This window comes from Zalophus californianus, chromosome 6 (genome assembly GCF_009762305.2).
Source record: "Zalophus californianus isolate mZalCal1 chromosome 6, mZalCal1.pri.v2, whole genome shotgun sequence".
Taxonomy (NCBI): domain Eukaryota; kingdom Metazoa; phylum Chordata; class Mammalia; order Carnivora; family Otariidae; genus Zalophus; species Zalophus californianus.
In genome coordinates, this window is record NC_045600.1 from 86,638,831 (window position 1) to 86,664,698 (window position 25,868).

The window sequence follows — 25,868 nt, forward strand, 5'->3', positions numbered from 1 at the left end:
CTTACTTTAAGCGAAAGCAACAATAATCAGCCTGGGTCACAATGTCAACAGCACTGGAGATGGATTTTCTGAAAGTCATCCTAAGCTCTCCATTCTAACTGCTAAGTGCTAGTACCCCAGACCCTAGGAGTTTCTATAACTTTGTCCCTCTTAGTTGGGAGTTTCTGCATCCTGTGGATAAGGTCATTGAGAAAATGCACAAACACCTTGGCTGCTGAGCCTGACCTGTAGTGTCCACTAATGCTCTGTTCAGCTAGCACTACCCACCACCTTTACCCTACTCTTTCTTGCTCTGTCAGTTGAGGCTACAGGCAGTAAGCACGAGACAGGGCTATTGTTAGTCCATATCTGAAAAGCCTCTCATACACATACCTGGAGAATTTATCAGTGGGTAAATACTTCACAGCAAGCTATGGCCAAGGTATTACGTTTCACCACTTATCAGACAGATTTTTTTTCTCAACTCAGCTTCCAGATAGAACACAGTTACTAACCCTCAAATTGTACCGTTATGTAAAGTAAAGAGCTTGGTAGTATTAACAAGATCCCAGGCCAAGTAGGATACCAAGGCCATGAACTCCCACACCTCTGTGCCCTGCTTCTCAATTGGTTTAAAAGGGTTTGAGAGTTTGTTTTCTCTCTTCCTTTGCAATGCCTCTTACGGCTTTCTTTTTATTTTAATTTTTTACCAGAGAGGTCCAGTTTCAACTTGATATTCTAGGATCAGGCTGTTAATAGATTTTGCTGAAGTGATTGTTCTTAACTGATTTCTGGTGGTACCCACTGAACTTTAGTTCCCAGGAAATAGGCAAATGTGGTTACGAAGTGATTACAGAAATCTTTTCTAGGCATGTGATTTTTATTTATTTTTGGACTAGTGCACCCCCTCTAATTTTGCAGTGGCTTTACTGAACTGGCATTTGACTGGGTATAATTTTAAATCAGCTTCACCTAGTGTATCAGTTTGGGTCCCAAGAGGAAACAGATGGAATATTTAAATTCAGATTATAGGAGGGTTTGTTTACAAAGAGACCATTACAAAGATGTGTGCCAGATGTAGCGGAGCCACAAGAAAGAATCGTGCAAGAACCTGAGGCAGTAAGCAGTGAACCCTTACTACTCCCAGGCCTGAAGGGATAAGATGTAAGAGAACCCAGGAGAGTCAGATAAAGACCTCCTCAATACCCTGACTTCAACCTTTTCATACTCTCTGATCTCTTTCTGGGTCCCCCTGGTAGAACCCAACTAGATGAGCTGGAGGGCATAGGAACCCATAGTCCACAGGGTCAGGCTCCTAGGGTCCAGAGCCAGGTAGAGAGTAGATCTGGAGGGGCAAACCAAAGGTACCTGACACACACACAGGAAGTCTAGGATTAAAACTAAATTAGTTCCTTGATACACTTTGCAAATGATGTTCCAGAGATAATGATGTCCCTTGGGCACACTGACACCTCTAAGCAATCCTTTTTACTCACTACGTTCTCTATCAAGCATGGAAAGGCAACAGAGTTCTTGAGATCCTAAAGTATCCTCTTGAATTGATTCAGTTAGGTGGTGATAAAGATTATTTTCTCTTTTCTCAGATTCCCTATATCTGGTAATATACACTCTACTCAGCTAACACAGGCTTGGGCTCCCTGCAAAGGGAAAATGAGGAGGAGGGAAGAGTGAAAAGGAAGGCTATGTATAAGGAAGAGGGAGCATCTCAGATGGGAGAGATAGCAGTGGAGAAAGAGTCATGGAAATCTGTGAGCCAAGACCCTTGGGTATCTGAACTTAGTGACTGGTCCCAGCTCTGGCCAACCTGTCCTGCCTCAGCGTGATGGCCAGCTGGGACCTTCATGCTGGCCTCGCCTTCTTTGGACCTTCCAAGAGTTTGGAGATTGGAGATCTTTGCTCTTATGACTTCAATGTGCTGAGGATACTTAGGAAGGTCAGAGATGGGTGAGCCTGGCCCAGGTAAGATGCAGCATAGGAGGACGGTTGAGAGCTCAGATTCTGAAGCCAGGCTGCCTGAGTTTGCATTCTGTCTATGCTCCTTATAGCTTCTGTGACCTTGGGAAAGTTACTTAACTTCTCTGTTTTCTGTAAAATGGAAAAGAGAATAGTAACCACCTCAAGAATTCTGAGGAGTCAGTGAGTTACTCCTTGTAAAGTTCCGACAAAGAGCCCAGCACATAGAAAGCACAATATCAATGTTAAATCAAACTGGAATAGCTCTATTGCTGGGCTTCTTGGTTCAGGCCCTGCCCACCAGGGATTCTTGAGGGTGGTGGTGTTTTCCTTCCAGCCTGTCAGTGCACATCTGATTTACTGCTCAGGGGTAGGGGTTCATGTGGCTTTTAGGGAAGAATGGTCAAGGCTACCTCTGAGAATAGGCCCTTTTCTGAATCTGGAAGCTAAACCATCCTTTGTCCCTAAGGAACAAGGGAGAAGTAAGTCTCAAGAGTCTCTCCTGATGTGACAAGTGTCCACTTCCGTGGTAGGAGATTACTGATTACTAGTCCAGGTTGGGTAGGCCTATTCTGACTTGCTCCTCCTTGGCAAGGTTTGATCTGACCTTTTTGCCGTTGCCACATTATCTAGTGTCCCCTGGCTGAATACTTTCCTCATTGATTAATAGAAAAATCTTCCTCAGGCCAGGTAATCTAAGTTCTGGGTATTGATACAAATGGGATGCAGTAATTTTTGTAACTTAGTTTTTGGGTGCTTATCAGGAGGAACATACAACCTTTCATCAGAGCAAGAAGTTCCTACAAAACACATGCTGGCTTGTTCAAGAAGATCCTGCTGAGCCTGTTTGGGTGAGGTGTTGAGAATTCACGGAAGCAAGAGACGCAATTATTTTAGGAATGTGACCTTGTGTCAAGACAATTACTACATGGAAAGCAACTCTCTTCACAAACTGATCTAAAGGGCTATTTGATGTATAGATCTTAATTACTTGTAAGTGAACCATAATTTATTGGAGTTGCACTTCCAGGAATAGGTAAAATCTGAGGATAAACTATTTTTCAAAACTGTACTATTTGATAGACTTAAATATTTGAGAGAATCTGGGTTTGGCTCTTGATTTACAGCAGGGCCTGGTTCTTGTAGCCTTTACAAGAGAAGCCTAGTATGTATTACTTATTTCTAGCTTTATTATTAAGATCAATGATATAAAATACCTTAAAAAGGGAGAAAACATCTGTTTAAAATATACTGTCAGTGATGTATGGGACATTGATCCCATTATGAGAGAGAGGTGGGATAGTGAAAACAAAAATCTTTTTTTGTTAAAGATTTTATTTATTTATTTGACAGAGAGAGAGAGATAGCTAGAGCAGGAACACAAGCAGGGGGAGTGGGAGAGGGAGAAGCAGGCTTCCTGTGGAGCAGGGAGCCCGATGCGGGGCTCGATCCCAGGACCCTGGGATCATGACCTGAGCCAAAGGCAGACGCTTAACGACTGAGCCACCCAGGCGCCCCAAAACAAAAATCTTATTGTGAGGTGAGTCATGGAGCCATGAAGTGAGAACCATATGGCTGTACTTCTTATTAGTAGCCTTGCTTACGTGGTTTTGCTCCAGAGGGAAGATTAAAATGACTGAGGTTATATGGTTTTGAGGACAGATGACTTTTGAAGAGTCCAATGGTAGATGCTGATCAAATCTACTTCAAGGGACAGAAAGAGGTTATCAGATAAAATAGAAGTGAGATTTCATTAGAGATAAATGAAAAAAATGTAGTATTCAAACTAAGCTGGACTCTCCTTGGGAATCCTCAAGAAGAAAACGGCCATCTATCCTGACTTTGAGGACTGCAGCTCAGCCTGGCACTTAGGACTGGGTAGCAAGGTCGCTGGAGGGTTATTCTTGCTTTAAGTCTCAGACATTCATGACCAGAACTTCATCTGCCCCCAAGGAGCCCTGTTTGCTGATCCTCACTCCGTACCTTCTCTTTTTAGCTTAAGCTGCTTACTTCCTGGCATCTGCATCGTGGATTCCCAGAGGGCACTGACCTTGTCTGTCCTCACCTGTTTGGTGCTCTTGGTCCTGGTTCACCACTTTCTGAAAAAGGTTCTTTGGTAAAAAACTAACAAGATGTCTAAAGCCCTTTAAAAACTCCTGCCTGAAGCTCTGGATGAAATGATGAGTAAGATTTCAATATCTTCCCTTTTTCTCTGTTGACAGCTCCTGAGCCATCTCTCAAACCACTCCCCTACACTTACAAACCCAAGGCTCAGGGAGCAGACAGCAACAGGCCTCCGGGCACTGGACTTTGGGTTCTTGTAGCCTCGTGTCTCAACATTGCTAGGGGGCAGGAGGGGTTGTTTCAGAGAAGAGTTTCAGTCTGTTTATTGTCAGGGCTGGTGTCAAAAATGAGAAAAAACATGCTCCTTTTCAATGAAGTAAAACAAAGAGGCTTGCAGCTGCATTAAGCTATTGAATTGATTTGGTGGTCATATGTGTCTCCCTTACTTCCCTGAGACTCTTTATGCTTTTTTTCCCTCGAGTCCTCCAGACTTCTTGAGTCCGTTGCTATCTTTTACAATTCCTTAGAGTTTAAGGGGCAAATTTACTGTCCAGTGTAAACTGAGCAGGATTCTACAGCAGCCACAGCTCATCTAACTATGGCATGCACGTGTCCTTTGATCGCAGGCCTGGGGTGAGAGAATAACTTTCAGACTCTCTATGAAGTTCCTCTTTTCTGCCTATTCTCCAGTGGATGCACAGAAAATGTTCACACACACACACATGCACACACACACAAGAATGTTCACAACAGTGATAATTTGGAGAAACACACCAGACTACAACCTTAATTTTCGATCCTTGATTTATTTGACACTGAGAAGATAGAGCTAAAAAGACATTACTCATTAACAGGATGGATTTTGGAAGCCAGATTTTATTCACTTTAAGTGAGATGAGTTCACAATGAGAACAGCTCTGAAATTCAGCTCTGACCTGTGAAGCCTTTTGTCATTGTTGGTGTTCCTGATGCATCTCAATGGACAACGTGTTCTTTTTGTTTTCTCTTCTTTTCATTTGAGATCTCTCTTCTAATTTTTTTTCCTTGTCCAATACTCAGACATGAGGAAACCAGTTTGTGTATTGATCAAATATGTCTGGTACATCAAAGGACCGTAAGACCATAAGTAATTGATTTGTGGCTTAGCCTTTACTTTTGCCCTTGGAGTAGTTGGATATCGGGTAGAGATCCATAGGGGAACAAGAATACTTTTCCTCCTTCTTAAAAATACTTTGGTTACGGGCGCCTGGGTGGCCCAGTCGATTAAGCAATTAAGCGTCTGCCTTCAGCTCAGGTCATGATCTCAGGGTCCTGGGATTGAGCCCCTTTTTCCTCTTCTGCTCCCCCTGCTTGTGCTTTCTATGAGTCAAATAGATAAATAAAATCTTTTTTAAAATACTTTGGTTATTCATTAGAACAGTCTTAAAAAATAAACCTTTTTTAAAAATTTTTAAAAATATTTTATTTATTAAAGAGAGAGAGCACAAGTGGTTGGAGGAACAGAGGGAGAGGGAGAGGGAGAAGCAAGCTCCCCACTGAGCAGGGAGCCTGATGTGGGGCTCTATCCCAGGACCCCGAGATCACAATCCAAGAAGAAGGCAGATGCTTAACCAACTGAGCCACCCAGGCACCCCAAGAATAAACCTTTATATCACATCTTACCGATATGGAAACTTGAAGAAAAGGAAGTCACACGACTTGTGTCCTCAGATTGGACTCTTTTATTTTTTTTCCTTTTTTAAATTCAGATTTCTTTTTTTAATTAACATATAATATATTATTTGTTTCAGGGCTCTCTCCAGTCTTAAACAATTCACAGTGCTCACCATAGTACATACCCTCCCCAGTGTCCATCACCCAGCCACCCCATCCCCCCCACCCCCCTCCACTCCAGCAACCCTCAGTTTGTTTCCTGAGATTAAGAGTCTCTTATGGTTTGTATCCCTCTTTGATTTTCTCTTGTTTTGTTTTTCCCTCCCTTCCCCTATGATCCTCTGTCTTGTTTTTCAAATTCCTCATATCAGTGAGATCATATGATACTTGTCTTTCTCTGACTGACTTCTTTCGTTTAGCAAAATACCCTCTGGTTCCATCCACGTCATTGCAAATGGCAAGATTTCTTTTTTTTGATGGCTGCATAATATTCCATTGTGTGTGTGTGTGTGTGTGTGTGTGTGTGTGTGTGTGTGTGTGTGTGTGTGTGTGTTTACCCACCACATCTTCTTTATCCATTCATCTGTTGATGGACATCTAAGCTCTTTCCACAGTTTGGCTGTTGTGGACATTGCTGCTATAAACATTGGGGTGCACGTACCCCTTCGATCACTGCATTTGTATCTTTGGGGTAAATACCCAGTAGTGCAATTGCTGGGTCATATGGTAGCCCTATTTTCACCTTTTTGAGGAACCTCCATACTGTTTTCCAGAGTGGCTGTACCAATTTGCATTCCCATCAATAGTGTAGGAGGGTTCCCCTTTCTCCGCAGCCTCACCAACATCTTAATTCAGAGGCCTGAAACACAGTTCGCTTATGGCACAAATGAGCACATTTATCTCACCAGTTGCCCTGCCATTCGCACTACAGACCTTACCAATCATCCTTTCCTTTGGATGTGTCATGTCCATGCTCTACTACTTGGGCCTTGTGCAGTGGATGGTTCAGAAGGTGAGTCATTCTCCTGTACCAGTCAGGAGGTGGGCTTTCAGCTCGTGATCTGTCAAGAGGCTTGAAAATGACACTTATTTTGGGAAAATGCGTATGTGTGGGATGTAGAGCAGTAAAACCAATGTGAAAAGGCAAACCCTTTCAAGCATGCCTGATTTCAGATGGTCAGGTGCAGGCCCTATGTAGGCTGAGGGGCAGAGCAGAGACAGAAAATAGGCTGAACTCTATTTCAAATGAGTTCTAGTCTACTTGTTCTGGAAGCCAGGAGTCCTGAGTTCTGGTCCAGGCTCTGTTTGTAACTTGCTTTGTGGCCTTAGGCTTGTCACTCTACTTCTCTAGGCCTCCGTTTCCTTACCAGTAAAATGGAGGCGGGGTTTTGTGGGATACTCTCCAAGATTCCTGCTAATGTTAATGCTTTAGGTCATTATATCCCTTTAGGTAACCTGGTTTTTCAAATCACCATGGGTACCACTGCCACAGACACCCTAAGCTGTGGCAGGAAGCATCCTTGTGGGGTTGGTAAGCACTCTTAGGCCTTTTGATCTTCTTTTCTTTGGGGAACACAAAGTGTGGCAGAAAGCAGGTTGAGAAAGCATGTTTTCTTTCTGATAAGTCAAATATATGAGGACGGTATGGACAGCCAATCACTGATAAAAGAAAACTCGGAAGCTCAAAGAAAACTCTGCTTATTGCTTTCACACTTCATGCCTAATAATACTTATCTGGGCATACTTAATTTGGATATCCTTAACCACTGATCCAACTTCTTACACAGGAATGTATGGAAATGTCCTGGTCCAAAAATTCTCCTTCTTCGGGGGGCTATGCAGGATGTTAGCTCTATATTCTGGTTTCTCTCTGTGACCCCTGTTTTCCAGGGTTTCTAAGGAGACAACAGCTTGCCTTGATCAGGGCTAACACTAAGGCTGTCTCTCATAATACTTGTTTGATACATTTGTCTGTATGGAGTAGGTACTCAATATGTGCTATTGACTGAAGAGCTCAATGATAGGGACGGTGGCTTGTCAAATTGACACAGAGTTAGTATTGAGGTCTTTCTCTCCCAAGGCCTTGGGCAGATTAACTGTTTCTGAAATATTCTTAGGGTACTTCTGCACACTTATACTGTAGCACTCTACATTTTGCTGAAATTATGCATTATCAGCTTAGTTTCTTCTGCTAGACTCCTAACAGCAGAAGGTTGTCTTATTCATATTAATATCCCTATCATTAAAAGATAAATAACATTATTTTAGCTCAATACTAGATACAGTTTACATAGTTGGGTCTTCGTAATTTCATAACATTTTCACAAACATTATTTTGTGAAATGAAGTATAGTTGACATTCAATGTTACAACAAACATGGTTTCTTTTGATTCTGTCATAAACACTGGGCTTTAATCATCTATTTGCAATTAATTTAATAAGTACTTTTCAAGCAATTAATATGTACTCCATAAGGTCATTCATTAAGTATATGGCTTCAGACACTGAGAACATACAAAAGAAATGTACCATTTCCTTTCTATAGCATTTTAAAATTTAAATGGATGAGACAAACTCCTGTGAAAACAGACAGAACAGTGCCAGCCAGGATATGAGCAGGTGCCAGAAGGAGTGAGGTGAACACTGGGATGCTCTGAGAGCAGAGCTGGGTGCTGGAGGGGCACTCACACTGAAGAGATGTGTCCTGGGGGTTGGGGTGGGCACTCTGGAGCTGGGGAGCTGCACCCTCTTGAAGCTGCCAGCAATGGAGCCATGGACACCGTAGTCCTTGTTGATAATGTAGCAGCCATCCTGATCACCTTTTTTGGCTGTGTTGTCCTTCATCAGTGCTGCCCTCTGCTGGTTAGAAGAATTGGTAGACATACAGGATTCCCCCTTTTCAGGGAAGGTTGGGCTATCCCTCTAGAGTGCCGTGAGTAGTCCTTGAACTGTGCATATCCTGACCCACCGTGAGCTAAGAGAGAACATGGATAGGAGAAGGGTGGAGACTGAGTCAAGGCTCCAGAGAGAGTCCTTGGCTCCTGGCCTCCTTTTCCTGGGATATCGCTTCGCTTCACCCAGGTCATCTGCTCCTGAGAAGTGGAGGGGTAGAGGAAGAAGTAAGGAAGGGTGGTTCCCATGATAAGAAGGTACTGTATTTATTGTGATTGGAATATAGATATGTTGTTGGCAAAGGTTTGGCAGTGGTCCTAAGTGACTAAAAAATTATGGACTGCTTCTGACAGAAATGAGGAAGACTGAGAGAGGATAAAGTTGTCTTGATAAGGTACACCTGAGTGGCTCAGTTGGTTAAGCGTCTGCCTTTGGCTCAGGTCATGATCCCAGGGGATCGAGTTCCCATTCTGGCTCCCTGCTCAGTGGGGAGCCTGCTTCTCCTTCTCCTCCCCACTTGTGCTCTCCCTCGCTATCTCTGTCTATCTCTCTCCAATAAATAAATAAAATCTTTAAAAAAAAGTTGTCTTGCTAAAACCATGATGCATTTAGATACTGCAAACATGAACTTGCTTACCAAATTCTGGGATATTATTATAATAGAATGTAAGGAGTTTGGACGTCACTACTCCATCCTAACAACAACTGAAAAAATGAACAGTCTGAAAAGACAACAACACTTCTTGGATCTACAGGAGAGGTGAGGACATAAGGCAAACCACTGCCCCCAAGATCTCTGGGGGGACCCAGTCATAGAAGACTTCCCCATACTTTTGTGAGTTTTACCTCCAGTAGCTAGACTAGGTTCTCATAATCATATCGGACAAAAATCCTCTAATGCTTTGGCAGGGAAAGGGGAAAGGAACCATTTTGAAACCAGAGCACTCTGTTCTTTTTAATAAGGACTTCCCTCAGGGGAAACTAGTTAACCAGAGCCTAACCTTCTGGGTATTATCAGGACCTACCTGACCCAGGAGAAGGGAAATACCCAACTCCAGTCTACAGTAGCCACCCTGTCCCACCTAAGGAGGGAGAAAAAAAACTAAGAAATACTTGTGAAGTTTACAGTCTAGATGCATAGGTCACTAAAAGACTGAGACCTAATCATAGGAATAGAGCACACTTCTCTCCCCCTACCCCTTACTACCACATTACTAAAGATCTATTTATAGCAGTTCTTTTATGGGTACATCATTCTTGCCTATCAAGAAGAAATTACAAGGCACACTAAAAGTCAAAAAACATAACTTGAAGACATCCTGCCATGTCTGGATGTTGGAATTATCACACTGGGAATTTTAAACAACTACAGTTATTATGCAAAGGGGACTAATGGATAAAGTACATAGTATGCAAGAACAGAAGGGCAATGTAAGCAGAGATATAGGAATCCCAAGAAAAAAACAAAAAGAAATGCTATATATCAAAAAACACTATAACAGAAATGAAGAATGCCTTTGATGAACTTATTAGTAGACTGAACACAGACACAAGAGGAAAGAATTTCTGAGCTTGAAGATATATCAATAGAAACCTTCAAAACTGAAAGCAAAGGGAACAAAGACTAAACAAGAAAAAAAAAAAAACAGAATAGACTATCCAAGGACTTTGGGACAACTACCAAAGGTGTAACATACACATTATGGGAATACCAGAAAGAAAAAAAGGAATAAAAGAAATATTTGAAACAATAATGGCTGAGAATTTCCCTAAATTAATGTCAGACACCAAATCACAGATCCAGGAAGCTCAGAGGACACCAAACAGGATAAATGCCCCCAAGAATTACACCTAGACATATCATTTCAAATCACAGAAAGTCAAAAATAAAAGACAAAATACTGAAAGAAGGCAACAGGGAAAAAAAATAATCATTAAGCTAAAAGAACTATTTACAGAACACACAAAAAGATTTGAGGAACTAGAATGTTTGGTTCTCCCAAAGCAAAAGATATGTGTATTAGTAGTGATACATGGGTAAATGAAGACAGTTGTTTTGGGAGATGAGGTTGAAAGATCTTTAAAAACCTTGTATGAAATGCTAGGAATTTAGATTTTGACTGTCAGAATTTTGAACACTGGCATGTTAAGATGTTTTTTCCAAAATCATTCTGGTAGCCACTTGGATGTCAGGGAGACCAGTAAACACATTGCTGTAATGGCCCAAGTGAGACATGATGAGAGCTGATACTAGGTGGTTGTGAGGGTGGAGATGCACTAGACCAAGGAGAATCAATAGGATTGGTCATTGCTAGGAGGGAAGGGTGGTGAGAAAGGGAAAGGACTCATAAATGACTTCTTTCTGGTTTGGGCAAGTGGGCCTAAGGGGTGCCATTCATTCACTGAAGAACAGGACTAGTTTTAGGAATAGAAGTAAAGAGGAGAGATTATGGCTTAATTCAGTTGGACATGTTGACTTGGAGGTACCTAGGGGACCAGCATGTGAAGCTATTCACAAGCCAACTGGGGTCTGGGGTTCAGGAGAAATATCAGAGCTGGAAATAGATTTGAAAGTTATCTATCATTAAGCAAGTGATTCATTCACTATACAGATAGATGTTCAGGTGCTAGCTGCTTAACAGGTTACTATGCCAAATTAACAGATGTTACCGTCTTGTGTTTGGAGATTATCATCAGAGAGGGCAACCATCATCCTCTGAGAAAATAATCCTTTTGATGTACTATTAAAGATGAATTATAAATTGGAAAGATCATGGTCTGGCAAAAGTTTTGATTCCTATGTTCTTGTGGCAGTTCAGTGGATGTCATTGTAGGCACAGTGAAAATTACTAATTTTTGTTTAACGAGTTGTCTTTACATCACTAAACTTACCTTAAAATTTAATAAAATATTCTTCCTGCTCATTTCTGCCTTCAAAGCTGCAACTGACTTTTTGCCTAAAGTCACTTACTGAGCATCATTAGGATTTGGATTCTGAAAGAGATAATGCTTTTGTCCAACTCATTTATACTAAGTAAGTCTGGAGTGACTGCAGACCAAGACGGACGCATAAAAGGGTGCAGAATTTCCCTTCTCCCATAGATGTGCCAAATGTACAGGTACACATGGAGTAATTCCCTCTGAGAGAAATCCAGAAACTAGTGGCTGAGTGACTCCTACATATCAGGCAACTGAGAAAACACATCTAATTGGGTAGGGAAACCTGACACAGTCTCCCCATAAACCATACCCCTGATACAGGACCATACAATCCAAGGGAACTCCTAACTCCCATCTTCTCCCTGAGAAGGAAAGAGTTTGAACTGAGCATCTAGTGCCTCAACTTTTAAGGCTCCCTACCCTGAGCGATGGGCTCCCAAATCACCTAGCTGTGAAAGCCTACAGGGCTGGGGTTCCTGAGTCCCACAGAACTACAGCGAATAAAGAAGCCATTCTTAAAACAAATTATGTAATATATGGTGATTAACATAACAATAAAAAAATTAAAAAAAAAAGAAGAAGCCATTCTTTTTTTTTTTTTTTTTTAAGAAGCCATTCTTAATAGTACATGACTACTCACTGTGGCTGTGCCTCCAAGCCTCAGTGCAGAAGGAACTGGCAAACATGCCCGTTTCCTAGTCTTTCTCTGGAAGGGGTTTGACTATATACTTTACAGGCTGCTGCCTGAGGGTCCAGCTTCTAATTAGCATGTATCCAAGTGCTGACCATCTTCCTGGAGCCTGAACAAGCTGATAGGCACTTCCCCACCTTCCCCTCAGGCTCACTCCAATGGTAAAACCAGGTCATCGGCATCTCTCTGGAAGGAGCTTGTATACATGTCTGGTGCCACAGCTTTTGTGGCTGCCACCCAAGGGACAAGCTTCCGGATTGCCTGGATCTGATAGCCAACAGGAGCTGCATTCATGAGTCCCACGGGACTGAAGCAGACAAAGAAGCTGTTAATGGGCTTGTGCAAGAGCACTCACTGTGGCTATCCCCCCAGGGCTCAGTGCAGAGGGAGCAGGCAAAAACACCCATCTCCCAGTCTTTCACTGGAAGAGGTGTGACTGCATATTTTACAAGCCACTGCCTGAGGATCCAGCTTCTAATCAGCATGCATCTAGGGGATGACTGTGATCCCCCCTGGAGTTCAACTTTCCCCTCAGGCTTCCTCCAACAATAAATTTAAGTTGCCAGCATCTCTCTGGAAGAGCTTATATACATATCTAGCCCCTCAACTTTTATGGCTGCCACCCAAGGGATGGGCCCCCAAGTCACCTAGCTCTGATAGTAAATGGTGTTTGCATACATGAGTACAACAGGACTATAGCAAACAAAGACACAGTTTTCAAATGGGTGCAGAAGCAACCCCCAACAGGTGTCCAGCCAGGCTCAGCATAGAGGGAGCAGGCAAAAAATGCTTATTTCCCAGAGGGGTTTAACTGCATACTCTCCCACCTGGTACCTAAGGGTCTAACTTCTAATTAGCCTGTAAGCTGTCAGAAATTAAATATAGGGGTGCCTAGGTGGCTCAGTCGGTCAAGCCTCTGTCTTTGGCTCAGGTCATGATCTCCAGGTCCTGGGATCGAGCCCCACGTTGGGCTCCCTGCTCAGCGGGGAGTCTGCTTCTCCCTCTTTCTGCCTCTCCCCCTGCTTGTGTGCTTGCTCTCTCTCTCTCTCTCAAATGAATAAATAAAATCTTTTTTAAAAAAGAAGTTAAATATAAAGAGTGATTCTTAAAAACAGCAAGAGAAAAGCAAGGGAACCCCCATTAGACTACTAAAAGATTTTTCAGCAGAAACCTTGCAGTCCACAAGAGAGTTGGATGATATATTCAAAAGAAACAACTGCCAACCAAGAATACTTTACCTGGCAAAGTTTTCCTTCAGAAATGAAGGAGAGATGGAGTTTCCCAGACAAGCAAAATCTGAAGGAGTTCATCACCACTAGACTGGTCTTAAAAGAAATGTTAAAGGAAGTTCTTTAAGCTGAAATAAAAAGATATTAATTAGTAACATGACACATAAGTATAAAACTCACTGGTAAAAGTACATATATAGTTAAATTCAGACTAATATTGTAATGATGGCAGGTAAATCACTCATAACTGTAATATAAAGGATAAAAGACAAAAGTATTTAAAATAACTATAGCTACAATAATTTGTTAATGGATACACAGTATAAAAAGCTGTAAATCAGAACAGCAAAAACAAAATGGGGGGTGTATAAATCTATGCATTCAAAGTTAAGTTGTTATCAGCTTAAAATAGACTGTTATAAGATGTTTTATGTAAGCCTCATGGTAACCACACAACAAAAACCTGTAGTAGATACTACAAAAGATAAAGGAATCAAAGCATACTACCAAAAAACCATCAACTCACAAAGGAAGAGAAAGAGAGGAAGAAAGGAATTTCAATAAATTCAGAAAACAATTAACAAAATTGCAATAGTAAGTCCATACATATCAATAATTACTTTAAATGTAAATGGACTAAATTTTCTAATCAAAAGAGACAGAGTAGCTGAATGGATTAAAAAAAAAAAAAAGACCCAACTGTAAGCTGTCTACAAGAGACTCACTTCAGCTTCAAAGACACATATAGACTGAAAGTGAAGGGTTGGGAAAAAATATTCCATGGAAATGGAAACCAAAAGAAAGCAGAGGTAGCTATACCTACATCAGACAAAATAGACTTCAAGCCAAAAACAGTAACAAGAGACAAAGGTCATTACATAATGGTAAAGGGGTCAATTCATTAGGCAGCTATAACAATGTAAATATGTATGCACCCAACATAGAGTACCTAAAGATATAAGGCCAATACTAATAGATCTGAAGAGAGAAATAGACAGCAATACAATAATAGTAGTGGACTTCAATACTCCACTTTCAACAATGGATAAAGCATCCAGACAGAAAACCCACCAGGAAACTTAAACTACGTGTTAGCAGACATTTACAGAACAGTCCATCCAACAGCAGCAGAATGCACATTCTGGTATACATGGAAATCATCTGATAGATCATATGTTAGGTCACAAAACAAATCTTAATAAGTTTAAGAAGATTGAAATCATATCAAGCATTTTTTTCTGATCACAATGCTATGAAACTAGAAATAAAGTATGAGAAAAAAACTGGTGAATTGACAAATATGTGGAAATTAAACAACATGCTCCTGAACAGTGGGTCCAAAAAAGAGAAATTAAAATATCTTGACTCATGACAAGAAACAAAATTGTAACTATGTGAGGTGATAGATGTTAACTAAACTTAACCATGGTAATCATTTCATAATATATACATATATCAAATAATTATGTTGCATGCCTTATATTTATAAGTGTTACATGTCAATTATATTTAAGTAAAACAGGCAAAAACTTGAAAAAAATAGAGACAAATGAAAATGGAAACACCACATACCAAAACTTCAGAGCAAGAGCAGTTCTAATAGGAAAGTTTATAGCAATAAATACCTACATTAAGAAAAAGGAAAGATCTGGGGCCCCTGGGTGACTCAGTCATTAAGTGTCTGCCTTAGGCTCAGGTCATGATGCCAGGGTTGATCCCAGGGTCCTGGGATAGAGCCCCGCATTGGACTCCCTGCTCAGCAGGAAGCCTGCTTCTCCCTCTCCCACATCCCCTGCTTGTGTTCTCTCTCTCGCTGTCTCTCTCTCTGTCAAATAAATAAATAAAATCTTAAAAAAAAAAAGAAAAAGAAAGATCTCAAAATAACCTAATTTAACACTTCACGGAACTGGAAAAGAACAAACTAAGCTCAAAGTTAGTAGAAGAAAGGAAATAAAATCAGAACAGATATTAAATGAAATAGAAGCAAAAAAGACAATAGAGATGATCAATGAAACTAAGAGCTGGGTTTTTTTTTTGAAAACATAAACAAAATGGATAAAACTTTAGCTAAGAGAGAGGGAAGACTCAAAATCAGAAATAAAAGAGGAGATATCACAACTGATAACACAGAAAGGATCATAAGAAACTGCTATGAACAATTATACCCCAACATATTAGATAACCTAAAAGATATGGATATATTTCTAGAAACATACAACCTACCAAGACTGAATCATGAGGAAACAAATTCTAAAGAGATTGATTACTAGGAAGGAGACTGAGTCAGTAATCAAAATCCTCCCAACAAATAAAAGCCCAGGATCAGATGGGTTCACCAGTGAATTCTACGAAACAGTTAAAACAGATTTAATATGAATCTTCTCAAACACTTCCAAAAAACATAAGAGGAATGAACACTTCCAAACTCATTTTATGAGGCCAGCATTACCCTGATACCAAAGCCAGACAGGAGCACCACAAGGAAAGAAAATTACAGCCTAATATTCCTGATGAATATAGAGGCAGAATTTCTCAACAAAATATTAGCAAAACAAATTCAACAGTACATTAAAAGAATCATACACCATGATCAAGTGGGATTTGTTTCCGGGAACCAAGGGTAGTTCAACATACACAAATCAATAAATGTGATATACCAGTTTAACAAAAAGAAGGATAAAAATCATATGATCATCTCAATAGATGCAGAAAAAGCTTTTAACAAAATTCAATATCCTCTCATGATGAAAACTTCCAACAAATTGGGACAGATGGAACGTACCTCAACATAATAAAGGCCACATATGACAAACCCACAACTAACATCATACTCAACAGTAAAAAGCTGAACACATTCCTCTAAGGTCAGGAACATGACAAAGATGCCCACCTTCATCACTTTCACTCAACACAGTACTGGAAGTCAGGGCCAGAGCAATTAGGCAAGGGAAAAAAAAAGGCACCCAAATCAGAAAAGAAGAAGTAAAGTTGTCTCTGTTTGTAGATGACATGATCTCCTATATAGAAAACCCTAAAGACTCCACCAAAAAACTGTAAGACCCAATAAATGGATTCAGTAAGTTCAGGACATAATCAATATACAAAAATCAGTTGTGAGGGCACCTGGGTGGCTCAGTCGGTTAAGCGTCTGCCTTCAGCTCAGGTCATGATCCCAGGGTCCTTGGATCAAGTCCCAGATCAGGATCCCTGCTCAGTGGGAAGCCTGCTTCTCCCTCTCCCCCTCCCCCTGCTTGTGTTCCCTCTCTCGCTGTGTCTCTCTCTGTCAAATAAATAAATAAAATCTTAAAAAAAAAATCAGTTGTGTTTCTATTCACTAACAATCAACTATTGGAAAAAGAAGTAAAATCCCATTTACAAAAAAATCCCACTTACAGAAGCATCAAAAATAATAAAATACTTAGGAAAAAATTTAACCAAGGAGATGAAAGATCAGTACAATATTAACTATAAAACACTGATGAAAGAAATTTAAAAAGACAGAAATGGAAAGATACTCTGTGTTTCTGGATTAAAAGAATTAATATTGTTAAAATGTCCATACCACCCAAAGTGATCTACAGATTCAATGCAATCCCTATCAAAATTCCAATGGCATTTTTCATAGAAAGAGAAAAAACAATCCTAAAATCCATGTGGAACCACAAAAGATTCTGAGTAGCCAATGCAATCTCGAGAAAGAACAAAGCTGGAGGCATCACACTTCTTGATTTCAAACTGTATTACAAATCTATAGTATCACCATAGTGATTCGCATAAAAACAAACACATAGATTAACAGAACAGAATAGAGAGTCCAGAAATAAGCCCATGCATATGTGGTCAATTCATTTTCAACAAAGGAGCCAAGAACATACAATGGGGAAAAGACAGTCTCTTCAATAAATGGTGCAGGAAAACTGTATATCCACATGCAAAGGAATGAAACTGGATTCCTATCTTACGCCATACACAAAAATCAACTCAAAATGGATTAAAGATTTGAACATAAGACTGAAGCTTTAGAACTCCTAGAAAGAAAAACATAGTGGGTAAGCTCCTTGAGATTGGTCTTGGCAATGATTATTTTTTGGATATGACACCGAAAGCACAAACAACAAAAGAAAAATAAACAAGTGGGACTACATAAAATTAAAAAGTTTCTGCATAACAAAGGAAACTATCAACAAAATGAAAAGTCAGCCTACAGAATGGGAGAAAATATTTGCAAACCACATATCCAATAAGGGGTTAATGTCCAAAATATACAAGGAAACTTATACGACTCAATAGCACAAAATCATAATCCAATTAAAAATGGGCAGAGGAACTGAATAGACAGTTTTCTTTTTTTTTTTTTTTGGTAAAATAGTTTTATCCTCTGTCAAAACACAAACCAACACACTTTGCGGGTGAGGGGAGGCAACACAGTATATAGCCCACGTCTTATTGAGAAGAGAGGATGACATTTAAAAGCCTCACCCCACAGCTTGCCCTAATACCCACTTATAAATATCTCTTGTTATATTAAAAAAAATATTTCCAGGGCCCACCTGGCTCTGCTCCTGCACAAAGGGTTAACCTTCAGTATTTGATCTCAAGATCACAGGGTTGGGGGTGGTAAAGAGAGGCAGATTGGGAAGGGGGGGTGCTGAAAAACAGAGGGACAAACCAACATACTTTCTAAGGCCATCCAAAACATCCAGAACCAAGTTGGGGGAGGGCGCCTGTTAGAGACTGAGAAACCAGTGCTGTACCTCGGGGCTGTCTCACTCCTGTCCCCAGTCCCTGATGCTCTGGAGTGATCTGTCCTTTCAGCTACCACTGTGAGGTCCCAGTATCAGAACCCATCTTTTCAACCCACCACCCAACTTTTAAGGTCCTCTAACACGGAGCAGCCCCCTCCCCAAATGAGCATGAAGAAAGCTGGAGGTACTTCCTGGGAGGAGGGTATTCCGGGGGGTGAGCCACTTTTGGGGTCCCCTTTCAGTCCCTGACCAGGCGATAAATGTGGTGCTGGGCCCCCCCCCCCCCCCCCCCCCCCCCCCCCCCCCCCCCCGCTCACTGGTGGAGACCTCAAAGACGTAGGCGGTGCAGAGCAGCAGCTCCTGGGTGTCTCTGTTTGTCACCACCTGGAGGATGGTGAAGTTCTCCAGGACACTGTTCATCATCTAGCGCTCGGGCAGCTGTCGCAGTTTGTGCAAGAAATTCACCAGGTACTCACACATGGGTGAGCGCAGCAGGCGGTACACAAACCTCCCATCCTCCAGCTGGGCACGCTCCGTCTCCACCTTCTCCACCACCTGCTTGCCAAAGGAGCAGACCTTGGAGGAACAGGTGAGGGTCATGTGCTCCAGGCTCTCGTACTGGCTGCTCACTCCGTAGAAGCCACCGCCGCTGCCACCAGCCCCTACCTCCTCGCCACTTGGGCCCCAGTTCAAGTCCGCCCAGAACTTGACCAGGAAGAAGGCGTGAGGGGGCCCGCGATCGTACAGCTCCCGAAGGCCGCCCTTTTTCTCAGGGAATTTGTCATAGATCTGCCGGACGTCCACACTCTCGAGGTGGGGCGCTCCAGGGCTGGGGCAGTGCTGGCTGACGTGTACGAACAGGTGCCTCTGGTAAGAATCAACGGCATCGGGCGGTTCCACAAAGGCTGAGAACTCCACCAGCTGCAACCGCGCAGTGCCCAGGGCCCGAGCCTGCCAGGCTGGGGGTGATGGGGCAGGTGGGGGCAGGGCAGGGGGTGACAGGGCTTGGGGGGGCTCGTACCCTGGGAGGTCAGTAGATGGGGGGGTCAGTGACAAGGAGAACGGTGTCTGCGAGAATGGCTTCACATCTGGAACATTCCGGGGGGGCCAGAGCACCCCGACCAAAACTGGAAAAGCTCAGAAGCCTGAGGACCAGCAGGGCCCAGTTTGGCCTGCAGGGAAGGTGCTGAGATGAGCTGGGTTGAGGACATGGTGGCCATGGTCTGGAAAGCCTTGTCCTTGGAAACCTGGTCCTTGAGCTTGGACTGGATTTCCCTTGATTTCCTTCGAGCCAGAACCTGGATGTGACTAGAGACCTGTTTGCGAGTTCGGGTCTTCCCTGTTCTCAGCTTGATTTAGTGGGCAATCAGCTCATTCCGACCATACATCTTGCCTTCCATCAGACAGGATGATTTTCCACCGGCCGCATGGCGGGTAGATGGCCAGGGCCTCCTGGAAGCTCTGCTCGATGTCTGGACTCCACACACCTTCTGCGTCCGGGCCCCCATCGCCCCCAGCCCCCTCGCTGCCGCCGGTGCCCTCCTCACTTCCTTCCTCACTTCCTGTCCAGCCACTGCCATCGTCCAGGGGGGCCCCAGCCCGGGGTTCCCCCATCTGGGCCCCAAAGCTGGATCCCCGACTCCCGCCAGTGCCTTCCTACCTCCCGGCCTGGGGCTGGGGAGCCCTGAATAGACAGTTTTCTAAACAAGATATCCAAATGGCCAACAGGTACATGAAAATGTGCGCAACATTACTAATTACCAGGGATATGCAAATCAAAACCACAAAGAGGTGTCACCTTATACCTGCTGGGATGGCTATTATCAAAAAGACAAGAGACAATAAATGCTGACAAGGATGTGGAGAAAAGGAAACTCTTATGCCCTATAGATGGGAATGTAAAATGGTGCAACTTCTATGGAAAAGAGTATAGAGATTGCTGAAGAAATTAAAAATAGGATTACCATATGATCCAGCAATCCCGCTTCTGGGTATACATATAAAGGAAATGAAATCACAATCTGTACTCCCATGTTCATTGCAGCATTATTCACATCAGCCATGGAATGGAAATACCCTACATGTCCATTGACTGATGAATGGATAAAGAAAATGTGGTATATGTATACAAAGGAATATTATTCATCGTTATAAAAAAAGAAAATCCTGCTATTTGCAACAACACGGATAAACAATTATGCTACGTGAAATAAGCCAGACAAAGACAAATACTGCATGGTATCATTTATATGTGGAATCTAAAAAAAAAAAAAAAAAAAAGTCCAAAACAGAATCAGAGAGTAGAATAGTGGTTGCCTTGGATTGGGGGCTGGGGGAAATAGGGAAAGACCAGTATAAAGGCACAAACTTTCAGATATAAGATGAATAAGGTCCAAGAATCTAATGTATAACATGGTGACTATAGTTGATAATACTGTATTATATAACTGAAATTTGAAACTTGCTAAGAGAGTAGAACTGAAGTGTTCTCACCAAAAGAGAAAAGAAGGGAGGGAGGGAGGAAGGAAAGAAGGAAAAACGTAAATATGTGAGGTGATGTATGTGTTAATTAACTCAGTGTTGGGAATTCTTTCTCACATATACAGTATGTCAAATCATCATATATACACTCTAAATATATTACAATTATATTTCTTTTTAAGATTTAGTTATTTATTTGATATAGAAAGTGCAAGCAGGGGCAGTGGGGGCAGAGGGAAAGAGAGACGATCTCAAGCAGACTCCCCACTGAGCGCATAGCCAGAGGTGGGGCTCAATCCCACGACCCTGAGATCCTGAGCTGAGCCAAAATCAAGAACCAGCCACTCAACCAACTGAGCCACCCAGGCAATCCTACAATTGCATTTCTCAGTTATACCTCAATAAAGCCAAAACAATAAATAAATACATACATATAAATATGTCAAATAAATAAATAAGCAGGAGCTGTTTTCTTTTCTCAAGAGGAAAGTGGCTTTGGAATACCACCTTACTTTTTAGAATAAATTGAATTCTATATCACATTACAAGGCATAAATTTTGCCTCAGTGATTTGGATCCATGTATAGATTTTCGTTCTTGTTTTTCTTCAGCTGTTTGGTAGAACTTATTGATACACTTGTTGCATTGTTTTTATCTGACCTACTATGTATCTCTTTGGCTTTTCATTGCCAGACTTCTCTGAATGGTACCAACCTTCCTGTCCCACCCCTCCGCCTCCATCCCTGGGAAGATAGAGTTCATTGCCATAGCCCTTGCTAACTGCTGTGAGCTCTACACGAATGCTGTCTGTGCATAAAGCTGGTCCATTTCCGTAACAGTCCTGATCTTGATGGCATTTTGATGGCAAAGGTGCTTATGTACTTAGAGTTCCCACTCTACAATTAACTCACCGTGATCTTTAACAGTAAATGTAAAAATTTCATTTTGGTTCACTGTACCCCAATAATGAAAATTAGCATATATCTTTCCATTATTTGGCTGAGCCAAATAGGAAATTCCTTGTGGGCTCTGTCTCAGCCTAGATTTAAAATAATAAATACTACCATATCAAAAAAATCTTGCAAATCTTGCTTTTAGCTTCCATCTTAAAAATTATGTGATGCGGTGTGCTATAAAAGTGATTTGGTATATAACATGTACTGAGGTGAAAAGCTATATTTCTTGGAGTTCTGTGGGTGAGCTGGGTTTATGGTACAAAAGTAGATATGAAAGTTACATGAATATTTAATGATACAATTTTCTGGTTGTCACACATTTGTAAATCTGCAAACTCCTTAACATCATCGCACAGTAAATAAAACATATTTCCTGTATGCAAATTTGCAAGGAACATCCGTTTCTTAAAGGCCCTTACTTTGTTCGACTGTTTTGTTTTAGTGACAGCTTTACTTCAAGTGTGCAGAGAACCCTTTAAAACAACGGATTTCAGTGGGAAGAAGTGGAAATTTTCGCCACCCGTGGGACATTCGGCAATGTCTTGAGACAGCATTAGTTGTCACAACTGGGGGGATGCTACTGACATCTACTGGGTAAAGGCCAGAATTGCTGCTAAACATCCTCAAATGCACAGGTTCAGCCCCCACAACGAAGAATTCTCTGGTCCCCATTTCAACAGTGCTAGGTTTGAGACACTCTGATTTAAAATGCTTAATATATATCATCTATCTAATATTATTTATAATATGAATAATATTATAGCCTTAAGAATGAGTTTCAAAAGGACGCAGGTGTTCCTCAAAAAGTTAGACATAGAAATACCTCATGGCCCCACAATTCCACTCCTAGGTATACACCCAAAAGAACTGAAAACAGGTATTCCAACACGTACGTGTACAGGCGTGTTCATGGCAGCACTAGTCACAATAGTCACGGTGTGGAAACAGTCCAAATATCCATCAACTGCCGAATGGATAAACAAATCGTGTTAGGTACATACAATGGAATTGTATTCAGCCATAAAAAGCACGAAGTACTGATAGATGCTACCTAGTGGAATCTATGAAACATTACCTAATTCAAAGAAGCCAGACACGGGGAACCTGGGTGGCTCAGTCGTTAAGTGTCTGCCTTCGGCCCAGGTCATGATCCCAGGGTCCTGGGATCGAGCCCCACATCGGGCTCTCTGCTCAGCAGGGAGTCTGCTTCTCCCTCTCCCTCTGCCTGCCGCTCCCCCTGCTTGTGCTCTCTTTCTCTCTCTGTCAAAAATAAATAAAACTTAAAAAAAAACAAAGAAGCCAGACACAAAGTCTTATTATTGTATGATTTCATTTGTATGAAATATTCAAAATAGATAAATCCAGAGACAGAATACAGACTGGTGGTTACCAAGGACTGGGGGAAGGCAGGAACTCAATGAATATAAGCTTTACGTTGGGGTGGCAGAAGTGTTTTGGATCTAGATATAGATGGAGGTTTTACAATATTGTGAATGTCCTAAATATCATTTATTGTTCACTTTATTTATTTATTTTTTTGACAGAGAGAGACACAGCGAGGGAGGGAACACAAGCAGGGGGAGTGGGAGAGGGAGAAGCAGGCTTCCCGCTGAGCAGGGAGCCTGATGCGGGGCTCGATCCCAGGACCCTGGGATCATGACCTGAGCCGAAGACAGATGCCCAACGACTGAGCCACCCAGGCCCCCCCTATTGTTCACTTTAAAATAATTTTATGTTAGGTGAATTTCACCTCGGTAAATTTAATGGATGTCAGGAGTCAGAAGCCCAGTGGACTGTGCCACACCGGCGCCTTAGATTGATTTATATTTGGCCAATTATTTCTAGAGGCCTGAGGTAGGCAAAGTTTGTGCTGCTTGTGATTTGTCTTTAGATGCCTGATCTCCTCTTGGTGAAAAGTCCTTGGCTAAACTATTGGTTGGCAAGCATTTAAAAGACTATCACCTCTGTGGGAATAATAGACTTTTAAGACAGGAATAAAAAGATAGGAGTCAGAAGATCTGGATTCAAAGTCCTGGCCAGAGTCCCTCTCAAGCCATGTGAAAGGTCTTAATCTCTCTGAAGCCCATGTTCCACTTCTGCATAATGAATGTGATAATCATGTACCTGACCAACCTGCTAGAAAATCTGAATGATGTATATGAAAAAACCATATTGTGTAAATGGTAAGGTGCTCCAAAGATATTCTGTTCACAAGTAGAGTGTAAGAACCTTATATATTGAGCCTTTGCTCCTTTATACATGAACATTTGCTTGGCACCTTATCACGCCTTGCATTGCTTGACAAGATTTACATGTTTGCTTTTTTCCTCCCATTTAATGTATACAATAACCCTTTGAAGAAAGTACTAGTATTATCCCAGTTTTCCAACGGAGGAAAGACAGGCTTAAATTAAGTTACTCCCTATAGTCACATAGTAAGTGACAGAGCTAGGATTTGAGCCCAAGTCTGACCGACTCCAAAGGCCTTACTCTTCACCACTATGTCCACTCTTATACCATCTCAGCCCTTCCTGCCTTCCTTCCTTCACCATTTCAGTGCCTCAAGGGTCACAAGTTTAACCCAAGTGATCTCATCAGTTTCTAAAGTATTTACACTTTCTGAACTTGTGTGCCAATCATGTCCTGCTGTGTGGCATTTTTTGTATTTTTGTCTCATGTTGCTATTTGTCTTGTTGTCTTCTGTTGCAGCAAGTAAAAAAATGATTGCTATTCAAGCCGGTAATTCCCTCAAAGACAGAATTGACTTTATTTAACGTTACTTTTATCAGCTCTCTGAATGTGGAGCTCCATAAGGGCAGTCTGTTTGATTTGTTACCAAAGCCCTAAGAGCTAACACTGTGCCTAACACACACACACACACACACACACACACACACACACACACACACACACACACACACACACACACACAGTTGTTTAATATTGAAGAACAAAAAAGATGAAACTCGAAGGGTTTGGGCAGGAATACCTGGGGCACAACAAAAGGAGAGAAAATGTCTGCCAAATCAAAGAACCTATAGCACTTATACTTCCTAGTACAAAATAAGTTTTTAATCAGTGTTAGTTATTATTGCTACATAAGTATAATATGAATAGGGTGGGGTTTATGGATAGGTAGAAAATGGGAAGCAAAAAAGAAAGAAAGAAGCAATGGAGCAAAATGATGCTAGGCTAGGGCTGTTTGTGAAGAGATGGCCAGTGTAGATGTGTGCAGTGTAGATGGTGTGGTATAGGGAGTCCAGTGAGCAGAGAGTCTCATTTTATATAGGATGTGGGTGCAAAACCATTTCCATTAAATCTTATCAGATGGGGGATTCTCCAGTGGGTTGGGTGACTTTTGGAACATCAAAACAGCTAAACCTCAAGTTACACTTCTATGGTTATATTTATTTCATGTCCTCCCAGCTGGATTGTAAATTTTTGCAACTAGAAATGACAAGAAATGAGTTGAATTTGTATGGCACTTTTCTATGTATAAGTTCGTTTCTTTCTTTCTTTCTTTCTTTCTTTCTTTCTTTCTTTCTTTCTTTCTTTCTTTCTTTCTTTCTTTCTTTCTTTCTTTCTTTCTTTCTTTCTTTCTTTCTTTCTTTCTTTCTTTCTTTCTTTCTTTCTTTCTTTCTTTCTTTCTTTCTTTCTTTCTTTCTTTCTTTCTTTCTCTCTCTCTCTCTCTCTCTCTCTCTCTCTCTCCCCTTCCTTCCTTCCTTCCTTCCTTCCTTCCTTCCTTTCTTTCTTTCTTTCCTTCTTTCTTTCTTTTTTTCAGGGTAGAGGGAGAAGAAGAGAGAGAATCTTAAGCAGGTTCCACACCCTCCATGGAGCCTGACGCTGGACTCCATCTCACGATCCTGAGATCATGACACTGAGATCATGACCTGAGCCGAAATCAAAACTCATATGCATAAGCAGCTGAACCATCCAGGTGCCCCTACACTAACTCACTGGAACTAAGGAAACCTTCTGTGGTAGGTGTGATGGTGTCACTCCCCACCCTTCCATTTTACAGACCAGGAAATTCAGGCAGAGAGAGTTTAAATTCTTGCTCTTGGTTACAGAGCTAACAAGGACCTAAGCCAGCCTTGTATAGTGAAAAGGACATGGTTTATTAAGGCTTTTCACTGTCTGAGTGAAATCTAGCTTTCCAATCTCGTTCTTACCACTGTCTCATGTACACCCGTCTAAGTACACAATCAGCACACAAAACTACTGACTTTCGCTAAGAAATATACACTTAAGTGACTTTGAAAA

General features: G+C 41.6%; 2 long non-coding RNA genes and 1 pseudogene across 4 annotated transcripts in view; 1 reads left to right on the forward strand and 2 right to left on the reverse strand.

Moving 5' to 3' along the window:
- The window catches only part of LOC113909414, a 31,254-nt gene extending 27,891 nt beyond the window's left edge, over positions 1–3,363 (forward strand). For all 3 annotated transcript variants that reach the window (XR_003515724.1, XR_003515723.1, XR_003515725.1), the window contains exon 5: positions 2,718–3,363. This is a non-coding gene — a long non-coding RNA (uncharacterized LOC113909414). The remainder of the gene's footprint in view (positions 1–2,717) is intronic.
- Positions 3,364–6,382: 3,019 nt separating this feature from the next.
- On the reverse strand, positions 6,383–13,477 carry LOC113909416. Its single transcript, XR_003515727.1, has 3 exons — positions 13,433–13,477; positions 11,456–11,557; positions 6,383–8,645 (listed from the first exon to the last, which is right to left on the reverse strand). It is a non-coding gene; the product is annotated as an uncharacterized LOC113909416 (long non-coding RNA).
- A 2,268-nt stretch (positions 13,478–15,745) lies between these two features.
- LOC113909194 lies at positions 15,746–19,846 on the reverse strand (annotated as a pseudogene).
- Between the last annotated feature and the right edge of the window lie 6,022 nt (positions 19,847–25,868).